We start from the raw sequence: 22,668 nt of genomic DNA, 5'->3' as shown, positions 1-22,668 counted from the left end.
CTCGTTTCTATAGTGACAAATTTCTTCAATCCTACAGTAAATTTGGTACACAATAGGTGTAATAAGTGACATACGAAATTGTGTCACGTAGCCGACGATATAATGTTTGAAATACCTTTTTAGCGTAAATACAATACATTTTTATTTATTTGCATGTATAATATTGAAATATAATATTCTTGAACAAATAAGTTATTTTTTTTTAATTGGTTTACTCTTCTCAAATATAAAGATACCGTTGGTAAGATTTTTTTTCCTAGATCCTTGAATAAATATTTTTAAAGCATACTTTATTCATATATTATTGATGTTATGTTAGAAATACTAAGTAAAAGTTTTTCCATGAATGTCTTTTGCCAATTTAAAAAACCAAGCAAAAATAGGCTATGTAAGCCTGTTTTTGCTTGGTTCATTGCAATTTCAAAAATCATTTATAATACAGTTTTTTCAAGTTATAGATAATTAAAAATTCATAATGATTAAAAACTTTTTACATACCAATATTATTTATTAATATTTCTGTCCTTACTAACTGCAACACTGCACACTAGTTTACAATATATGTTTTTAATAAAACCGTGGTTTTCGGTAAAAAAAGAGTAATATTAGAATAAAAATATTCCCTAAAGCACATATTATCCTGTTTTTCTCCCCAAAAGAATGTTGTCAGTCTTTTATTCTCTTTAAGCAATTCCCAACGAAGTTCTTTTGTGATTTGAGTTCACAAAGAAAACTTATATACATGTTTACACTTTTATTATTAATACAAAAATATTATATTAATAGTTTTGGGTTTGTCATTTAGAACCCTTAGAACTAACTTTTACATTTCAATATATTTATAGAGTTACTCATTGGATTTCATCCCTTAGATAGAATATAATGAGTTCATACGTATTTTTCAACTTTAAGTTTGAGGTTCGTGTGATAAACTATGATTTTGATAAGATATTAATTAATTTTTTTAAATATATAACTATAGTATACATAAAAAAAAAATTACAAAAATTATATTAATGCTTTTCAAAATATGAATTAATAGTAAAAATTTATTAAGAGGATTAATTTGTTTAATATATTAAAGTTAAGTTAAAGTAGTCCCTGTGGATAGGAGATAAGAGTACTTCCACGGCCCTTCTGTCAATCGTAAGAGGCGACTAATGAAGTTGCGTCAGGTCGATACCCGGCGTAAAATTGTCTTCAAAAAATATGAGGAGTTTTGAACAAAACTTAGGTGAATTGTGTCAATCTCGGATGTAAAGGAGACTTGGCCAACCCTAAGTAGTTGGGATTAAGGCGAGAAAAAAGGAGAAGATATTAAATTTGAGTTAAAATAATTAGAGAAAATTGTATTAATATGTAAGATGGAATTAATTATTCTTGTTTGTAAATATTCATTTATTACTTCATTGATTTATTTTATAGTTTTAATAAAGTAAATATATTGTTGATTACTTTTTTTTTTAGTATTAAAAAAACAGCAAAATATTTTAAAATTAATTCAGTAAAATGTTTGACTAAAAATGGTTTTGATTTCTTTTAATTACTTAAAGCAGCATTTTGAAATAAATAAAGTATTAATGTAGTTAAAAGTTTTTTTTTCGCAGCATAGAATAGTCATGAGTTGTTTTCCCAACAGACCAAGTGATAGTTTGATAAAAAGATTTACAATATATTTCGCTGGCTAACGAATTAATCACCTGTCATAAAGTAGTAATTAATTTAAAACTGAAAAAGAGAGAACAATAATCCTCTAAGGAACTGCATTTGCTAAAAATAAATTTTATATTACATTAATGGAATGCAAAGAATATATTTACATTCTTATCAGTAATAAAAATTACTGGAATATAGATAATCTTAACATATTGTGAAGTATTTCCTACAAAATGCTAATTTTTAGTGTAGAAATTATTTGTAAAATGGTATTTGTACTATTAATTTTGAAAATTATCATCGAGTCCTATAAGTTTATATTATTTCAATTGGAATAAGAAAAGTTAAATAATGTTGTTTAAGATATTCTAAACATTTAGGTAACTAACATTTGACTATCATCACCTTAATTTTGTCTTAAAATTACAAAACATCTGCCAGATAAACGAAATTGAAATAATCTTAGCTTATAGTAAATTGTTTTTTTTTTGCATAAAAATAAATTTGATAAAATTTTATGCAACAGAAACAGTTAGCGACTTGAATTATTATTCTTTGTTGTTTTACATTTTTTCATTTGCCATTTTAAATTAACATTGTGTTAACAAAACTTATGCTAAATTATCTTTAAACATTTAATTCAGAACTAAATGTTAATGGACTCATATTTTTCACTTGTTTTTATTATGGTTGGAATTGTTTACAGAATAACAAGCATTTAAATAAATATTAAAATCTGATTTTAAGACAAGAGCTCAAGGCCTATATTAATGGGATTGTGGAGATAAATCTCCCTATTTCTGTGTATATAATTCTTTAATTTTGCATTTCTTTTTTATTGTATGTTACTATAAAATAACTCAAATAAATTTTTCTCCTATAATAATTTCTTTCTACAATAATCTAAAAAATATTTCCCACTAACTTGGATTATTTATTAGCTAACAACTTTAAACAGAAGTTTGTTCTGTACTTATTTTTTATGATTAAAATAATCAGCAGTACTACAAAGAAAATTGATAAAGGTTAAAGGCTTTATTAGTTATTAAATGTTATATTTGCGGTACAGCAATAATTCTTGATATTTGATACATACCTACATAAATTTCTACCCTTTACCTAATTTTTAACTGTATCGAGAACAATAAACAATTTGATATTGTTTACTTCATTGCATACATAATTTCTAGATTTTTTTAATTAATTATTTTTACAAGCATTTTCCACTTATAAATACTACTTTTTATATATCGAGATAAATATTTTATTATGTTACCAAAACGAATATTTTATATTTTACTTAATATTTCACTCGATAAGATAAGATTATCAAAAAGTTTAATGCAGTTTATTTAAAGATATAAAACTGAAGGTAATATAAGAGAAAAGGAAAAAGCTCCATCGCCTTTGCGTATCAATCATTTTTTACGATATCCTCATTCTATTAACATTAGTGGACGTCATTTGTATACAGTTAAAAATAACAAAGTCACGAAATTGTATTTTGTTATGTATAATGTATTTCAATAAATTCTTGTGGTCCAAAATGATAAAATGATGAATACTTAATTTGAACTGACTCTTAGCTTGACATGATAAATGGGGGCTTATGTTCCAAATTTATTTCATAATCAACTTGAAAGCATTTTTGGTTTTGTTATTATACGTGGCTTTTATTATTTTCTATTTTTTCCGCCATTTGTAAAACAAACTATTGATAACGACGTTTTTGATGTCGGATACAAATAAATTTAAAGTCGAGCATTCTAAAATAAAATCTTAATATTGTTTTTCAAAATCATAGATAATTATACTCATTTATAAATCAAAAATAATAATCATAAAAAATTATGATCGATAGAGCCATTGAATAATATTTAAAATTAATTTTTTTAACCTTCAATGTATACTGATGTGCCGTAAACATCATCGTATGCAATGAATTCTCAATGAACTTTCATTACTCTAGGGTGCCTTTATGTTTACCAAAGGCAACTGGATAATTGTAAGTTAAAACTTTAAAAGTACTTAAAGTTTATTGTTAAGTTTAAAAGCAAGGTATTTAATTTATAGATTTACATAAGTAGAATAAACTCAAATGAGTTAAAAATGAAGTGTTTGATTAGTATCACTTAAAATTTAGTAAGAATTATTTGAATATGTATATTTTTCGATTTGGAATTTAAATCTTTGAACGTGGTACTGCTTAATAATAATTTCATGTTAAATGAATAAGTTCTATAAATCTTTAAAAAGAAGACAAAATTTTTTTTTAATTTATTGTAATGAATTTATAATTCAAGATAATAACTAATTGGACTAGAACTACAAAAATTAAAACACGTGACATTGAGTAGAGTTTACTTTCTTTAAATGTGATCAATTCGATGAAATATTTATTCTATGTGAATTATATTTATTGCATTTATTTAAAACCTTATTACTATAATTTTTAAAGCTAAGAAATGAAGAAAAAGATACGTTATGTATGAAGTTTGAAAATTTTGATAATGTATATATTGATGGTTTAGTGCAAAAAAGAAGTAAATAAATTTTTGACGTTTCATGAGAGCAGATTAACAAAGATTTTTTTAATATTATCTCTTATATGTTATTAATTTTTTAATGACTAAATTATTTACTTTTAGAACTTTTACATTATAAATTATAATTGAAATTTAATACAATTACTCATTGTCAAAAATGCACTTCACTCTTTTTTGTACTCTGTTTTCAAAATAATGGTTGTTAAAAACAAAAATAACAACAACAACAATAAATAAAAATAATAAAAAAACAAAATAACAAATACAACAACAACATAAAATTACAAAAACAAAAAGAAAGTAGGCTTAGTTGGCAGTATAGCTTCAACCTCAGACCTGTAACTGTTGCTTGGGAGTTGAACTGTACGACGAGTTAAATATACATGTATATAGATATGACTGATAATATTTTAAATAGCTAAAGCATAATTTTATCATAAAATAAAATTTTAATTATTATACCATATAACATATAAAACAATTATTTTCCCTAATTGTTTTTTTATTGAAAGACTTCAACCACCATAACGGCCATTATTCATCTACTTTTATCTATAAAATTTATGAATATTGATAATATTTATAATATTTAGCTAACCCTATATTAGTAAAGAACTGACATATCGTTTTTTTATTTTCTTCTTTAAAGGTTGTTCTTTTTGAAGGCAATTTCATAGAATCTTTACGACTATTGAGTATTTTAAATAGCTTCACAATTTGGTTTTTCATTTTTTTGAAATAAGGCTTGAATGAGTCAGAATAGTGTATCCAATTCTCGCTCGAATAATGACTTTTTCTCGTATAGTACTGATGGGCGAGTAGAATTTATGTAAGGATTTTTTACATTTTAAACTTGTTATGGTTTAGTGTATCGTTCCAAAGTTTTTAAAGTGTCTCATTTGTAATTTTTTCCCATCTCCTAGATTTCCTCATGTTGTCGATATTTATTAAAGAAGGCATTTTAATTTTATTTATTAACTTAAAACAATTTGATGTTTTATACAGAGTGATCGGTTTATAATAAACCATTTGATTATGAACTCATATAAATAAACACAATATTGAAAAAAAATTTTTATTTTTTTTAGTTGCATATATTGCTTGATTTATCAACTAATAATTACATTTCAGAATCATTCCTTATAACTTATAGGTGTGTGCAGTATGTTTATTTTACATATTTAACTAGTTTATCAAATAGTCTAATAATCTAATTAAGAAAATGACTAGTCGATAACAACTTTTGGATCAAATAGGTGCAGGAGTGGGCTGTGCTGTTTTTATCACTAGTCAATTCCCAACCTTACTTTTCGTCCTGTAAATGTATAACAAAGAGAGAATAACTTCCAATAAAAGAGATAATTCTAAAAATTAATTACAAGGCGATAAATCAAAAAATATATAAATTAAAAGAAAGTCGAAATTTTTTTTTAAACTATCATAATTTTTAAAAAATTAAACGAATCAAAAAAAATTGTTGTTTAAAGAAATACCTTAGGTATTTCCTTTTTTTGGATTAATTTTTTTTAAAAACTGATCATTAATCTGCCTGAAAGAGGGTATTCAAAATAGTGACTTTTGTATGAAATGCTGACTGAAAAATATTTCGAGTTTCAAACACATGTTAAATTAAAGCTTATGTTATATTCTATAAAAAAATTGTCCCGCTACCTTATGTTCTATATGAAAATGGATCTGTAGTTCAAAAACATGTAATTTTTGTGATAAAGTTTTATTTTTATACTTTTAATTTTAATTTGCTATAACTTTTTGAAAAATATATAATACTACTTTTTCTTCTGATATACTTTTTTTTTTAAACGGAACATTTTTCCTTATACTGTCTCGCTCAAAACTTTAAAATACGTATAAATAGTAGAAGTTTTTCAACTTAACTTTTGAAAATGTTCCGGAAATACTCCGAGCTTTAAACATTTGTTAAAATAAAAATTTTTACTTTAGATGTTGTTATTTAGAATGTTATTTACATTTAGATTCCTCGAGTATTGAAAACTATGTAAATTGCATGATTTATGTTTATTAGTATTATTTTTAGGTTAGATAAAGATTTAAAAATAGTATTCCCAGGGTATTCAGAAAAGTATTCCTCCCAAATATGCGATTATCCAAATACGTTACAGCTTTATATAACTTCTCCGTAAAAATTTCAATATTAAATTATTGAATAATAATTTCATACTAAATTCAATTGGTATAATAAGTATTCCTTTATTAAACTTATAAACCATAAAACTTGTAATCGGAATAAAATTATGGAAATAGGAATTGATTTTTTTTTTTTCGAAAAAACCCGATAATTATTTCTAAATATTAAATATTTTCGACAAATTCGGATTGAAGCGTTTTTTGAGATGGCATAGTTTTTCATGTTACTGTCTATACTTGTTCTCACTGTGCTGCAATTTCAGTCTTGAAATAATCAATATTAATTGATGAAGTACGTAGTGTATTTAAAACAAAATAAATTCCTATAATTTCTTCAGGTCTATTTAGATTTTTGTTATGAAATGGATTTGTAGCTTAACATGTTTTTTTAAGAAGCAAAAAAAAAAAAAAAACTCGCAAATTAATGAACTTACGGGCTCTGCTTATTACAAAATGTATGATCAATAATCTCCAATTTAACAGTAAAACTTCTTAAAATGTTATATAACTGTAATACAGATTTTGTGACAAAGCAATACCATGTCGACTTATTTCTTGTAGTCATATCACTATTTATTTAACTTCTATTTTATTTTTATAGCATGTCTCATATTAATAAATGATAAACAAACTACGCTTCTGTGGATACATATTGAATAATGAAAAACTTATTGACATTTACCCAATTGGTTTGTATTCGTGTGCCATAAATATTTGCAATAGAAAAAATAAATGGCTTTTATTATTGTGAATATTTGATAGTCTCTTAATTGCAAATAATAAGTTCATGAAGATAGAAAATACGAACGTTTATTTGAATTTATTTTAAATTTCTCATGCCAGTTAATTTATACAAAACAATAAGTGATATTGAAGCTTGTATCAATTAATTATACAATATTACATGTAAAAATATTGCAAAATATTGGTACAGAGTGATCATGTTAATATTATTATTATTATTATTATTAATATTTTATCAACATTGAACATTTGTATTAAAGGATGAATAACAATAATTAAATTTTTTTTTTACTATTCTGTACTATGTAAATGTTAAAATAATAAATATATGTTATTTAAATTTTATAAATAATCTAATAGTTAGAATTTAAATAAAATATTGAATAGATACAATAAATGGCGTTTTTGGAAAATTATGCGATCAAAATTTTAAGAATTATTAGTTAAATTTATATAAATTTTGCGTAAAATAACTCTCATTTGATTTTTTATAAGACGTTAATTCATTACGTCGTTAGATAATTAGTTGAAATTTATCCACATTTTTACAGTGAAGTAAAATAAAATGTACACAATTTCAATGAAAAAATGTTGTTAAAAGTTGCATGGCAGTGTATCGATATCGTCAAAAATGATACTAATTGATATTCAACTTGAATATTTATAAATTTAGTAAGATATTTTTCTATATTGAAATTCTTTGCGTCGATTTTTTCCACTTTACCAACCGTCATTTATAATCAAATATTAGCGAAACATAGTTGAAATACCACTCACGCCAACATCCTATTTTAAATATGAAATTCCTGTGCTCATTCGTTATTGACATGTAAAATGTTTCTGTAAGAAATAATTTACCAATCCGTATTGGATAAAACTTCAAAAATATCAAGTTTATTAAATACATAGTTTATTAGATTTAACGCAATGAAAAAAAAAACGTCTGAAAAAAAAAAAAATCACAGCACAAAGTGGGTATGTACTCATATAAGCTTTTAAATAATCTAAAGGTTGCGGAAAATCGATCAAGCTACAGAGAGGAAATGGAATACTTTTTAGTGTAGTATTACCTTTTAGATAGCGAGTGAACGTTAGGCCAAGATTTTAGGGTATTACATCTGTCCATTATTAATGTGTGTTCACGTGTAACGAAAACGTGACGAGTGAATGACTGGTGTGTTTAAGGGGGAGGGGTGAAAAAGAAAATTAATCAACCGTCACGAGAGAAAGATAAAAAAAACAAAAATCGTACAAGACGGAGCAAGTGAAAAACCGTTAAGGAAGAGGATAACACTTTTGGCGGACAACGCGGCGGCGGCTAACATACGCGTTCCGTGTAGTCGCAAAATGAAACAAACAGATAGTTGCGCGGGCGAAGAGCTCAGAGGAGGTGGCAAAAGAATAGGAAGAGCGGACTTCCGGCTGACATGCGCTCCCCGTATATAATTAATCAACGACGTTTTACCGATTAAACGTAATTAAACATGTTTATGGAGGAATGATAAACGGGCACACTCGTCTGCCCGTCTACTCTTAAGCCGTTCACAAGTTTAATCGCGTGCAGACGTCTTCTCATCTCTCCGGCTCATTCATTAACCTGCTCGACAGTTCTACAGCGCATTATATATAGACGTGGGCCGTATATTATACCAACCCACTAAAGCTCTGTCACATTCTTACACATCCGAGTAAACGCCCCACAGTATGCAGGTCGCGTATATTATATTGTTATTATAATTTACATGTAAGGCTTGCGTAGTACGTGAGCTGTGTAAAGCCCTTGTAGTAAGCGATGGGAACCGGCGTAATGGATTCGCGGCCGTAACGAAAACAATGCGGTCAGAAAAGGAATCACAATAACACCGTGCAGTATTTTCCTGGTAATTGCGCCCGTCGCAATTAAAACGGTTCCAAGATGATCGTCGTGCACTACCTTTGTCACTTACTCGTGCGATGGATACGGTGGCATGTTCCGACCGACTGCGTTACCTACAGCGGCCTTTGGTGAAATTGTTAACTACGTCGCGGTAGTTACACGAACTATGTGGCGTATTTCGTGCGAAATATGATGTTTAGTCGCAGGTAGCGTACGCACAACAGAATGAGCGAATATTTCAACTCGAGCAATAATGTGCACGCTCATCTCGACTGGAAAACTCGATACGTTTTTTACTAGGCGCTACAGACGACGGCGTATTAAAATAGAATTTCACATTAAAACGAGCCCGTCCGTTTGACTTTCAAGTGATTGAACGCGACGAGTACAACACGAGCAACTTTCGAAAAACGCACGAAGATTTCAAGTCGTGTGTAATAATATGCTAACAAAACGACATTTTATCGCACTTTGCTGGGTGACAACATCATCGTAACTAACTAATGAGCGATACGATTTTCCGAGATGCGGTACGAGAAAAATCATGACAACTGTACGTGGTATGATTTTTAATTATTTGATTCGAGAAACGAAACATTGCTACCGAAATGATTAAAATTATACATCTTGACATTTGATTGCTCGAGGTATCGTTCAAAATCTAAAACGTTGAACTTAAAACTGCTATTAGTAACCATGTCACGTTTTCGGAATGGGATCGCAAATAATATTTTTCGTCGAGTACCGTTCATTTTAATGTTTGGTTCCGGTAAAATAATTTTAAATACAAAAATCATCTTTTTAAACCCCAATCTTAAGGTTGGGTCAAGGTTAAGTACCTTGACTATTACATCACGTCCTTGCGAATACGTAAAAAGGCTTGAATTTTAATATTAAATATGGTTGCATTATTATGTATATTAATACATTCTCACAATTTATCACAAAAAGCCTCTACCTGTACATTGTGAGCCGCTTTAAATATTTTTCGGAGAATCAATAAACACAATATTTTATACACTTCAGTATAATACTGTATTAAACTTGAATACGCTAGTGAAATGTCTTCAAATCAAAACCATAAAATCAAAAAGGTGCCAAATTCTCAACATTTTCTAAACGTTTCAACATTTATATTAAGGAAAAACGACGAATCATGTTTGCTTTATAAATTTATATATTAAATAGATTATATGGTACCAATCTTTAACAAATATGACAACTGTGCATTGGACGAACATTTCAAGACACCATTTAATTTTAATAAAATTTTAGTTTTAAAGAGTTAATAATTCACAAAAAAAATATCCATTGCGATCAATTACTTAGATTTTTGGCGTCACGATAAAAATATATAAAATTACGTGTTTGTGTATATATGAGATTAATATTGTAGTTATTCAAAAAGTATTTTTATTTAGTTATTAATCAAAGGTTTCATAAGATCGCATATTTTATTTTTAGTTTCGATGCGAAGCTGAGAAGGTATTAGTTTTACTATGATATGTTTTTTTTGTGTCTGTTACCACTTTTTCTCAGCTTTCATCGAATCGATTTCTTTCAACGATACGTCAAAACATCACAAATCGTATCAAGTCGAAGACATTACCCTCAAAAATTGAAAAAAATTCCCTCGTTCTCCGTAAATGGTGAAAGTTCCCNCTTTTTCTCAGCTTTCATCGAATCGATTTCTTTCAACGATACGTCAAAATATCACAAATCGTATCAAGTCGAAGACATTACCCTCAAAAATTGAAAAAAATTCCCTCGTTCTCCGTAAATGGTGAAAGTTCCCCCAAAAATTACAATTTTCAAAATCAGTAAATTTTGACATTTCGGAATTTATTTTGTCTTCGCGGTATAAATGGTTACCAAATGTTATTTTTGTGTGAACATTTTCAATTTTTATTTTACATTTTTAACTTTATTATGGTATAACTTTTTGAAAAATGTATGAATCAATAAAATTTTTTCTTGAGAAGTAGTATTCATATACATCTTTCATTGGACATACTTTTTTTTTTAAATCGGACCATTTACTTATATACGAGGGGTGTTCAAATTTAAAATATGCATATAGAAAATAGAACTTTTTCAACTTAACTTTTGAAAGTGTTCCGGAAAGTCTGACACTTTTATATATCTTAAATTAAAGCAAAGTAATATACTTTATTATGAAAAAAAAAATTTCGGACTTTTTTTGTTTGCACGATAAAAACAGACATCAAAGTTAATAAAAAAAAAAAAAGTACGATTTTTGTAAAAAAGTTCTTTTTTTATAAAACTTGTAAATAAATCAGGATATAAATAAGGAAATAGGAGATCATGTAGCTTTTGGAATAATCCGCCAATTTTTTAAAATTAAACACTATCTACAGATTTGCATCGTAGCGTTTTTTATGATAGTGATTTTAATCACTGTCAGATATCATTACACTTGACCCAACTATGCCACGTCACCACTGTGCTGGGTTTTTTTATTTAACATAAAAACTTGCAGCGGGGTTATGATTAAAAATATCAGATATTATATAAGTCATTAAGTGGGATTTATTGCTTAAGAATGTTAACGAATCTTTAAAATAATAAAAACAATAAAAAATTATGTTTTCAATTTATTTGTACAGAAAATTTTTTTTTATAGGCTGTACACTGCTGGTATTACAGTGGTATACAGCTCGTTATATAGTAATAAAAGTGCTCTTATGGGAGTGAGAAAAGAAATTGTTCAAACATAACAGTTAAAGTACCATGAATTTCATAGTGTGTGAACTCTACACGATAGTTATTTACTTAAATGTGACTGGAACAGAATTTTTAACGTTGGCATTATCACTTTTTCGAAAAAAAATTTAAATATATATATATATAATGTATATGAATATATATTATATCATGATTATGTAATTTTGTTAAAACTTTTTTATTTTTTAAAGTGGACAGAATTAGAGAGCATTTTTGTTAGCCAATTAAACGGCAGGTTTACGTTGTCCCAATTAAACGCACAGGGTACACTAAATTAATTGGTATAAATAATAGTTTCCCATTCACTTTAGTTTTTTTTCCGCGATAATTATTATTTTAAGTGTTTAGTTTAATTTGAAAAAACCTGAACTGAATCTCTACGAAGTTTTTTCGCGTTAATGCTATCGGTGTAAATGATTAAAACATTTTTACACGATTTCAAAAGTAATAACAAACATCGAAGTGTACACATAGTGCAGCACAATATTGTGTTATATTTCATAGACAATGTAGAAAAACAATATAATAATGCAGTCGCATAGATATAACGGCACTGTTACTGTCATGAGAGTTGCGTGAACCGATCGATCACTGACAGCTGCATTAGCTACTAAGTATTACATCTCTGATTTAAGACCACATAGACCCATATACGATGGACATGAGAAATAGTTTTTTTATTCAAAAATCACGCGACAGCCGCCGAAATGATCAAGTTGAACGTTTTATCAACCCCAATGAAAAATGGTCATTTAGTTTTGTTTTTCTTTTGACGAAAAAAGAGCGCACGAGAGATTTATTAGTAAATCGTTTTGACCAATTAACGAATTGGCCATCTGCGGTCGTGAACATACGCGTCACGTGAATTCTGGACAGGGTCTGTTTGGAGTAGAACGAGAGGGGGAGGGGGAAATGTAAACGGACAGGTCGCGGTTACAGATGTGACAAACGGTTTTTCTGGAAAGTACCGAAAAAGGTTACATATTGCTGCAATCTCGCACCATTTCCTCGCAGTAATGATTATTTTTATTATTATTATCCAGCAACGGTACTAAGGAGAGCATCGTGTACGTATTGATCAGCTGTAATTTTTGATGTCCAATATCATTTGAGTGCCCTTAAAGTTATAACTACCGTTATTATATTACTGTTTTGCTCAATGTGTGCATCAAACGTGACCCAGGCTTAAAGTAGTTTTTTGTATCTTTTCCAAAATATCAAGGAAAAAAAATACATTTTAGGCTTCAATTTGTCACGTCTTATTGAACATTGTAAACGTGCTTCACTGGACGATATCTTGTTTCAGGCGACTTTTAACGGCGTGTAAGCCACCTCCAGTCAGTTTTATTACATTCGTATACCTATAGGTTCCAATAAGTTTTTCGCTCTACACTTTTTCATTCGACACAAAAATAACACCGTCTTCTTTTATTTTATTTTTCTACAGTATCCGGTCAATTAATTGCGCAATGTTTCATTTCTAGCCTTAACCTTTTTGGACCGTTGATTTACAACGATAATATCACTGCATTAAATAAATCAGAAAAATACTCCTAACATATGCTTAATGTTAAATTTAATAACCGTATCGAGGTAATTAAATGAGTACACATCGTAAATATTTTACGGTGTGTATTTACTTTTTACACTTGTAAACTCTATATTGATATTAATTAACATCAATAATTTGACTATTCATTAAACGACGATTGACAATATTTGATAAAAATAAATAAGTATTCTTGGAAAAATGAATATATATATATATATATATATATATATTGGAAGTTTATAAATATATAATTGAAAAATAAATTGTTATTTATTTTTACGAAAATAATACGTAAATGTGTTCTCTATATATCCTGCGACTTTATTTGATTATAATTAAAAAGTGGTTGAACATATAAATAGTAACTCATTATGTGTCTTAAAGTTTTAGCCACATTGCGACGTGTTTTGAGCAAAACTTAAATTAGGAAATTAGCAGAGAAATTAGCTAATCGTTATTTTAAACTACATACTTGACAATTGTAATTGCTTTATGGTAGTTGCGCCATTTACTAACTTCTAATGTACAATGAGAGGTGTACATTTAATGCCACTTACTAAAAAATAATACAAAATGTGTAACATTACTTTTGTATAATTATAATTTCTACTGACAAAATTGAACTATGGTCGTCGATAACCTATCATTTAGAAAAAAATGTTTTTATCGAAAATGAACGATCGACAGCGGATTAAGATTGTGAAATGTCAATTCTTTCGGATATAAATGACTGTAATTTAAATTGAATATCCATCTTCTAACAGCTAGCTCCTGTTTAACTGGCAGTAGGCGTAGGGAACAGTGTTGAAATAAGGATTTGTCAGCGTTTGATTAATCATTTAACGTAGGACCTTTAACACGTAATCGAGATACCCGAGACATGCTCATAACGGTACAACCAATTGAACAAACACTGACGAGGGAACTGTGACTTGACAGTTTCCAAGTATTAAAAAACAAGCCACTTCAGCTATAATTAAAAAAGGAATTCTAATAAATTTCAGAATCTTTTTAAAAGTTACTAAACCTTTGGGACAACAAAGCTATAGAAGGCTCGATATTTCACACGCATATTTCCGTACTTTTCGTTTTTACTCGATGACCTAAAAAATAATACTGAAGCGTGTTTGTAAGAACAAAATAATTAATATTTGTTGACTAATAGTTTATAGAGTGGAGTCACCCTTTATGATTCCTTAATACCACTTATAGTCATTTTATTGTTTAAACTGTATGAAATACTATTATCATTGACATTTTCGATCAACTTTAAAAATAACAAAATATGACATACATTTGGTAGTGTAATGAATGAAAATGATTCACTATTTACCATTGAAAATGTATTTTTAAACATAGGTAGGGTTTCTGCCCATAAAGGATGTCTCTACCCTCGCATTACTTCAACATAGCTGATTATAATTATTCCTCACAATAATAAATTGTGGTATTAAAACTATTGATGTACATTATTTAAATAACTTTATACCTTTATGGTAACATTATTAAAAAAAATATTTTATAAATTATCTCATTGAACTCTCTTTAGTTAATTAGATTACCACTGCCCAAGAGTTCTAAAGAAAAAATACCATACAATTTAAACAAAGTGTTCATGGAAACATGCTATTATGGCTGTAATAGATATATTACAATTATATCATCATTTGTTAACATTCGAATTATTATTAGGTGCAGTGCAATATAATAATAATCTATTTAGACATTTTATCGGTCATTTTTTCCTATAGTGTATTTTGTTACTCGGATATTATTCACCATATATTTTTTCTATGTTCAGTTGAACAACTTTTAACAAATTTATTCACACACAAGGTATTCTATTAATTAAATTTTATAGTATTGTCAATTTTCAAGAGACCCAATTATTGAACACGACAAAAGTAAGAAGAGTGGACCATTCTTCTTTTTATTATCAAAAACAATAGAATTATAATGATACTTTTTAGTATAAATAAATTTAAATTAATACTATATTACTTTTACTATACTTATTTGTATACAACCGCTTGTTCCTAATAAATAAAGTTTATAATACTTCTGTTTTTGCTTCTGCACAATATCACTTTTCATTGGTTATTTTTACTTCTTATAACAATACATTTATTTTAATTAAGATGTACCAAGTTCATTTCTAATATATATTTCACTTATGTGTATTTTTTCAATACTAATAATGTTTTAGCTTTATTTTTGTTTATTAATAACTTTGTTGTGCTTAGAATGATTTAAAAATGATTAATTCTAGCTAATAGACTTAAAGATTCTCATTATTATGATTTATTTTAGCAGTTAGTGTTTTAGTTAGAAAACTTAGTTCTAAATATCTTATTGCAAAAATTTTAAATTATCACTCTAATTCATATATTTGAAAAAAATATTTAGTGTTTCACTGTACACTAAATTCACATTTTTATTTTTATGAAATTATTTTACACGTTAAAAATACTTGTAAAAATATTACATTTTTTGTAATATTATTTATTTATAAATTGATAAATACTATCAATTTATCCTAGGTAAATTGATATATATATATATATATATATATATTTAATAACGTCAAATTTTACTGATATACAGGGTGATTTTTTTATCATAACCCACTCAATTACTTGCAGAATAATAATAATTTAAACATTTTTTTTTTTTATTATCTTTAGTTACACATTACTCTTGAATTTTTAACTATGTAATACTTTTTAAGTTCATACCTTATGCCTTGGAGGGGGGTCAACTTTGCTTTTTTAAATGGTAACACATATTTTTTATTTAATAAAATGTTTGAGTTTTTAATTTAATAGTAAATGGCATTTGAATTTTTAATATAACTTAATTCGTTTATTAGATATAATCATTTAAAGTTTCAAATTTTTGAGTTAATATATAGGATAATACACAAGGGATTACAAATACAGGTAGCTAATTGATTTTTTATGACATCGATATTATCAGGTACACAACAATGTTATTATCAATGATAGTAAGGCACATTGTTATGATTTTATAAATACACTAACTGACAATACAGAATGTATATCTATTGATAATCATAATTGATAATAAACAATCTGTGACTGAGACAGCAATGTCATAAAAATCCAATTAACTACCTGTATTTACAATCCCATGTGTATTATACATGTATATTAACTCAAAATTTTGAAACTTTAAATGTTTATATCTAATAAGCTAATAAAGTTATATTAAAAATTCAAATGCCATTTACTATTAAATTAAAAACTCAAACATTTTATTAAATTAAAAATATGTGTTACCATTTAAAAAAACAAAGTTGACCCCCTTCCAAGGCATAAGGGATGAACTTAAAAAGTATTACATAGTTAAAAATTCAAGAATAATGTGTAACTAAAGATAATAAAAAAAAAAAATGTTTAAATTATTATTATTCTGCAAGTAATTGAGTGGGTTATGATAAAAAAATCACCCTGTATACATATTATGTATATACTAATACAATACGATCAATGTTAAATGAATACTCCATAAACCATCATGGTTGTTAAAATTGACCGAAAGAACCTCTTGAACATTTTATTTCTTTAATTTAACAAGAATGTGGTTTAATCGTCAATTGTTATAACCTTATAAAAGTATCCTACCATGGTTAATTAAAAGCGAAGTAATTGGTATAAAGCAGCAGGAGCCTGATATAAAACATGGACTCTGTAAATAACTTGGTGATCGGTAGTTTGAATTTTTTATACGTTCGAATCTCTTTATACCAGAATAGTTTACACATTTTCAAGTGCGAGTTTTGTACAGAATTAAATATTTTGATTATGTACAGTAGTAGGAAATGAATAACTAATTTTCATGTTGTACTTAACATATCCATTGATTTGCATAGATTAAACTAAATTACAAGCTTTTAACCATTTCGATCTCACTATTCTCGCTGAAGTACATAGTTTTAATTTAGTAAATGATTGGTTGTATATCTATATATAAATCTATAGTTACATTATTGTATTATAAAATATATGTAGATTATGAAAATATCAACGATAAAATGTTTTAAGCGCTGAACGAATGACCACAAAATATTAAATCAGGTTTGAACATGAGGTCAATTTGTCAAAAGATAAAAACATGTCATAAAAACCCAACCTAGAAATAGTGTCGTAAAATTCTGTTAATTTTTTTCTACCATGAAAAGGTGCATATACACACGTTTCAACAATCAGAGTTATCAAAAGTGTAATCAATCATCCGTTATTTGCGCGGTAAACTATGTCTCTTTAATAGGACATGAGGAGTAAAGGATGTCAATGTACTAGGTTTATTGCGATTTTATCATAATCATAATGATAATGTAATAACGTATTTTTTAACAATAGTTTTCAAAATTACTTTTATACTAAATCGTCTAATTTCTTACATGTTATTTTTAAGTTTATTGTTGTGAATAAAATAAAGAAAATTAAAATTATAGAAATTAAATTTTTTATTTTTTGTTACATAACTAATTGTATCTACATTGTAGATATTGATATAATATCTATATATTGATAAAAACATATATATATATATATATATATACAGAGTGTTAAGTAAATAAGGAAACGAATTTCTATTGTACTCATTGTTAATAACAATTTAACTGTTTCCGAACTTACTGAACACTCTATATAGATAAAAACATTGTATTTATTCAAAATTATTTTAATTGTTTTCATTTAATTTTAATGGTTTCAATTTCAATTATCTAAATAAATAATCCATGAAATATAATTGAATATTATATAGAAATATAAACCAATTTTTAGTTTTTATAACCGTATAACACTCTTTGGAGATTTTCCACTGGAAATTTATTTCATATTAAAAAAACTTGACTGAAAAATGTGGGTCTAACACTGAATAGTTTTTCCAAGTACATATAATTTTTGTTAGAGAGTATAAACAATTTACTTACTCCGATAATACAATACTAATTGTATTTTAAAATCAAAATATAATTTTAAAATTTAGTGAGAAGGATGAGAGTACTTGACCCATAGATTACCCTTTATTACTTTCTAGAGATTTATAACGTAAAAATAAAATAAAAACTTTTTTTTTTTGTTATTGTAAAATATTTGTCATTCATATTTATACCAACCCCATTCCCAATATCATCCGGGCAGAATATATTAGAAATAACGTGTTAAGAATCGACTAAATTTTCTAAACAAATTTTATTTAGTCATAATGGAAGTCACTATAATTAAAAAAAAATCAATTCTATGAGCTAAAGATAACGACGGAAGCAATTTTTATAAATACGTGTCATACTTCATTAATTTAAAATAATTCATTGCACAGTAACTAAAAAAAAATTAGTACAGTTAAATATATTTTTTTAGAAGTCACTTTAGGTTTATATATTTTTAAAGTTTCTTGTTATTTTTTTTACAACAGAATGAATTTTTATAAAAGTTACAAAACATTATAAAGTAATATTTTAATGTAATATCTCAAATCAATCAAATTCTTTGAACTTTTCAAAAAAGCTGCTTAAAACTTTAATTTAAAATATACTTAACTGTAGAAGTTTATGAAATACCCTCAATTGTGTATTGAAAATAGCGACAAATTCGAAAGATAACTTTACTGATTTTTGTAGAGACATTTTCAAATTGTAATCAAATATTATGTGGTTAATTACAAAATTCGTTTATGACATTTATATTTAGAGATATTATTCACTTTGCTAGACTTTCCTTGAATCTTTTGCAAAATCAAACAGAATTTATAAATGTTGAGAATTAAAAACATTTTATTGACTTAATATTATAATTTAACTATTGGTAACTGTCACTTTTAAATATTTACTTATTAGTTTCTATAAAAGTTATCAATTTCTAAAACGTGAGTAAAAAAAATACTCTGCCAAATGCTACTTATAAACCATCAAAGTTTTACACCATGAAACTTATCTTCTTGAGTCGAATAATGTACACATAATTCATTATATAACTTAAAAAAGTATTATTTTCAAAATAGAATATATATATATATATATATATATATTAATAATCATGTTTAACGTATTTTTTAAAAGCTATTACTTGTGCCATAGAGAACTCGAGTACCTAAATAGTCCATCGCAATAGATTCGAATTATATACTTACGCACTGAAGCACGAAAATAAATACTTCTAAAAATAAATTTTGCTGTTATTTATTAATTAAATTAGATTTTTCTTTCTGAAATAAACTTCTAAGTTAATAAGTTATGAAAAAATTTTTTTTTTAATTAATTCAATTAAAAACAAAAAAACATTGTTTTAAAAATAAATATGAAAAATTAGCCGAGTTTTCTTTAATTCGATTTTTTGTGCATTAATTACTTAATCATGATATTATGGTTGTTTACTCGTAAAACAATTTCAGTCCAGTAATCAAAACAATACAAAAGAAACATTTTTATTTATTTGGAAACTTTCCAACCAAACATATTTTAAAATTCATTTCTAGAAATATAATTTAAACATTCACAAAAAGTGTATGTTGTCGAATACCGTACGAACGATAATATAATTAATTAAACAAAACTCTTAATACGACAGGGCATTATATTTGCTTAAATGAAGTCTGCTAAGAGCTTATAATTTTATTAAAAACGACTTAAGTAAATTTGAATTTAACTTGGTCTGTGTAAAAATAAAACACTTGTTTTGGCATAGTTAATTAGTAAAAAGACGTTATTATGAAATGTATATACAAGTTATGATAATGATAATTGAATAAAACTTTTCGGTTACTTTTATCGAAGAAATTTCAATCATAGTAATTAATTTTTTTAACATAATCATTTCAAAAAATATTATCATTCTAACAGTTGAAACATGTTTAGCAAGATTTGCTCTTTATTACTTATTATTTGTCTTTTAGTCACATAGAAACAATGTCGGTTTACAAAAATGATACTTTACGTGCTTACTTATCTACCATACCACACAGTCATTATATCGGATTATTTGATAATAGAATAAAGCATTTGGTATTCATGATGTATGTGTTCAGAGTTCAGCATTGCGTACCATTACCGAATAATATTTTCATTCGTGAGGATTTGCATTTATTGCCATGAATACGTTACTCGCCCTAGCTACGGTGATTTGACTACCTAATATGTAAGCAAACAATATATTACTATTATACATTTATATTTTCTAACACAAGGTAGAGTTGCAAATAATATTTATCAAAGTAGTAAGTTAACCAATTTTCAAAAAATCGTTCGCCATATTCGCATACACAACAACCCCACTGGTTTTTGTTATAATACATTTTTATAGATTTCACATGCCTCGTATCAAGTGTTCACGATAGCAGAATAAGTAATCATATTAGTCTGGAGGGAAAAAATATTGGGTAAATAAAGGTAACCTACAATTTAACCAAAATATCATTGTGACGCCAACATAATAAACTTTGTAATAGCAAAAGAGAAGTATGATTTTTCGTGATATTGCGAGAATTTTCTTCTGGAAACTCGAGTGAAATATTTGATTTTGGTACAGATTTATACTGGGTTGGATATTACAACGATATAAAATTATTAATTCTACATTTTATAAGATTATCATTTATGTTTCGAATTTTAGAAGAAACATGCTAACAAAGTTGCCTTACATTACAGCGAGGAAGTAAATTAATTATACGTAGAAAAAATAGGGATATGAATACACGTGAATTGTATTTATGAATAGTTAGATGAGCGCATAAGACGAGCCTTAGCGTTACTTTGATTTGAAAAGTTTTCGCTTTAGTGTCTTAGAACAACAAAGGCGTATCCGACCATTAAGACGGCAAAATGATGGATTTCAGAACTTTCTCGTGTGAGACCTTATACGGACTATCATTATCATCATCGCCATTATATTGCTGTGCTTTATAGAACTAATATATTTACCATTCTGATTGTTTTTATTTCGTGAAATTTGTAATTTACAAACGACAACAAACAAGAAGTTAAGTTATTTAAGTTTCCCTCCGTTAAATAATGCATTTCTACATACATTTATTTATAATACCACTTAAATTACATAATTTTCCAAAAGTGCCATATTTAAATAGTTAATAATTGGAAGTTTGGAGTGTTCTTGCGGCCGAGTTAAATGGTCAAGAGACATATGTAATATAAAACAACGTTAGCAGTGCGTGGACGTGGTATAAATGTAATAAGTATTGATGATATCTGACAGTGATTAAAATCATTATCATAACAACGCTTTGATGCAGATCTGCAGATAGTGTTTAATTTAAAAAAATTGGTTGATTATTCCAAAAGCAACATCAACTATTATTTCCTTAATTATATTCTGATTAGAGTTCATTGATTCATAAGTATAATATATAAATACATGTTTATTGTAGTAATTAAATTAAGTATTTACAGTATTCTTTAGTTACTAATCAAAATCGTCTAATCTTGGACGATTAGATAATTTTGATTGTCCGTAAAATTTAGATATTTTTTTCTTTGACAGTATTCGAGAACCACGATTTTGATTTTCCAATATAAACCATGTTTTGCACATCCGGCTCTAGATGCCTGACGGCAAATTTTATATCCGTCTGGTGCATAAAAGATATCCACAATCGAATTATTTTATACGCATCCAATTTGTTTTTTAACTACTCACCGGAGGCGGATGTGGCTGATCGTCCTGTCTATCGCATTTGTGCAGTGTATACGTATTTACGCAAGAATGCCGTAGGTAAATTAAACCAATAGAGAGTTCGTTTAAAAAAAAAGAAAATATGTTGTACAGTGTGATTCTTTTATTATTAACCACTTAGTCATTTTTTTAGCTTATTTTAGTTACGTGTCTTTGTTAACTTATCAATTATGGAATTTTTTTCATGTTCATTCTTTACACACTATAAGGGTGTCATTTTCAATCTTACAAATGACAACATACTTATTTAACTTGGTAGCTTATTTATTAGATAATAATCAAATTAAGATAATGACTTGTTGGTTGTAATTTTTGGACTAATATTTCTAGTTAAATATGTACGTTGATTTAAAGTTGATATTTTTATAATATATGAACAATGAAAATAAAAAATACTCCACATTTGATAAATTAACGAATACATGTAACTAAAAGAAATATAACAAAAATTCTCAAAACTATCTTTATTTTTTAATTTATTAAATGGTTAATAACGAAAGTATCACTCTGTATATTCTTGTATTTATATCTCTAGAGAAGTTTAGGTTCGTAAAAAATACATAGACAAATACAAAAATAACAATATGATATATTGTTTTGTTTGAGTACCACAATACTTACGTTTATATGATTGCAGACAAAGAATAGAACAAAAAAAAAAAAAAAAAA

At 26.7% G+C, this 22,668-nt stretch overlaps 1 protein-coding gene across 2 annotated transcripts in view; it reads right to left on the bottom strand.

Moving 5' to 3' along the window:
* The window catches only part of LOC126905893 (dopamine D2-like receptor), a 148,700-nt gene that overhangs the window by 93,754 nt on the left and 32,278 nt on the right, over positions 1-22,668 (bottom strand). Inside the window, exon 1 of one of the 2 annotated variants that reach the window (XM_050686016.1) lies at positions 8,183-8,401. The exons of the other annotated variant lie outside the window; for it this stretch is intronic. The gene's annotated coding sequence lies outside the window, so the exon portion shown is untranslated. Of the gene's footprint in view, positions 1-8,182; positions 8,402-22,668 lie in introns of those variants that run through there. 2 annotated transcript variants of the gene reach the window in all.

This window comes from Daktulosphaira vitifoliae, unplaced genomic scaffold (assembly GCF_025091365.1).
Source record: "Daktulosphaira vitifoliae isolate Bord-2020 unplaced genomic scaffold, ASM2509136v1 Scaffold_4, whole genome shotgun sequence".
NCBI lineage: Eukaryota > Metazoa > Arthropoda > Insecta > Hemiptera > Phylloxeridae > Daktulosphaira > Daktulosphaira vitifoliae.
Note: the sequence above shows the minus strand (reverse complement) of the source record. Positions and strands in the feature narration are given on the sequence as shown.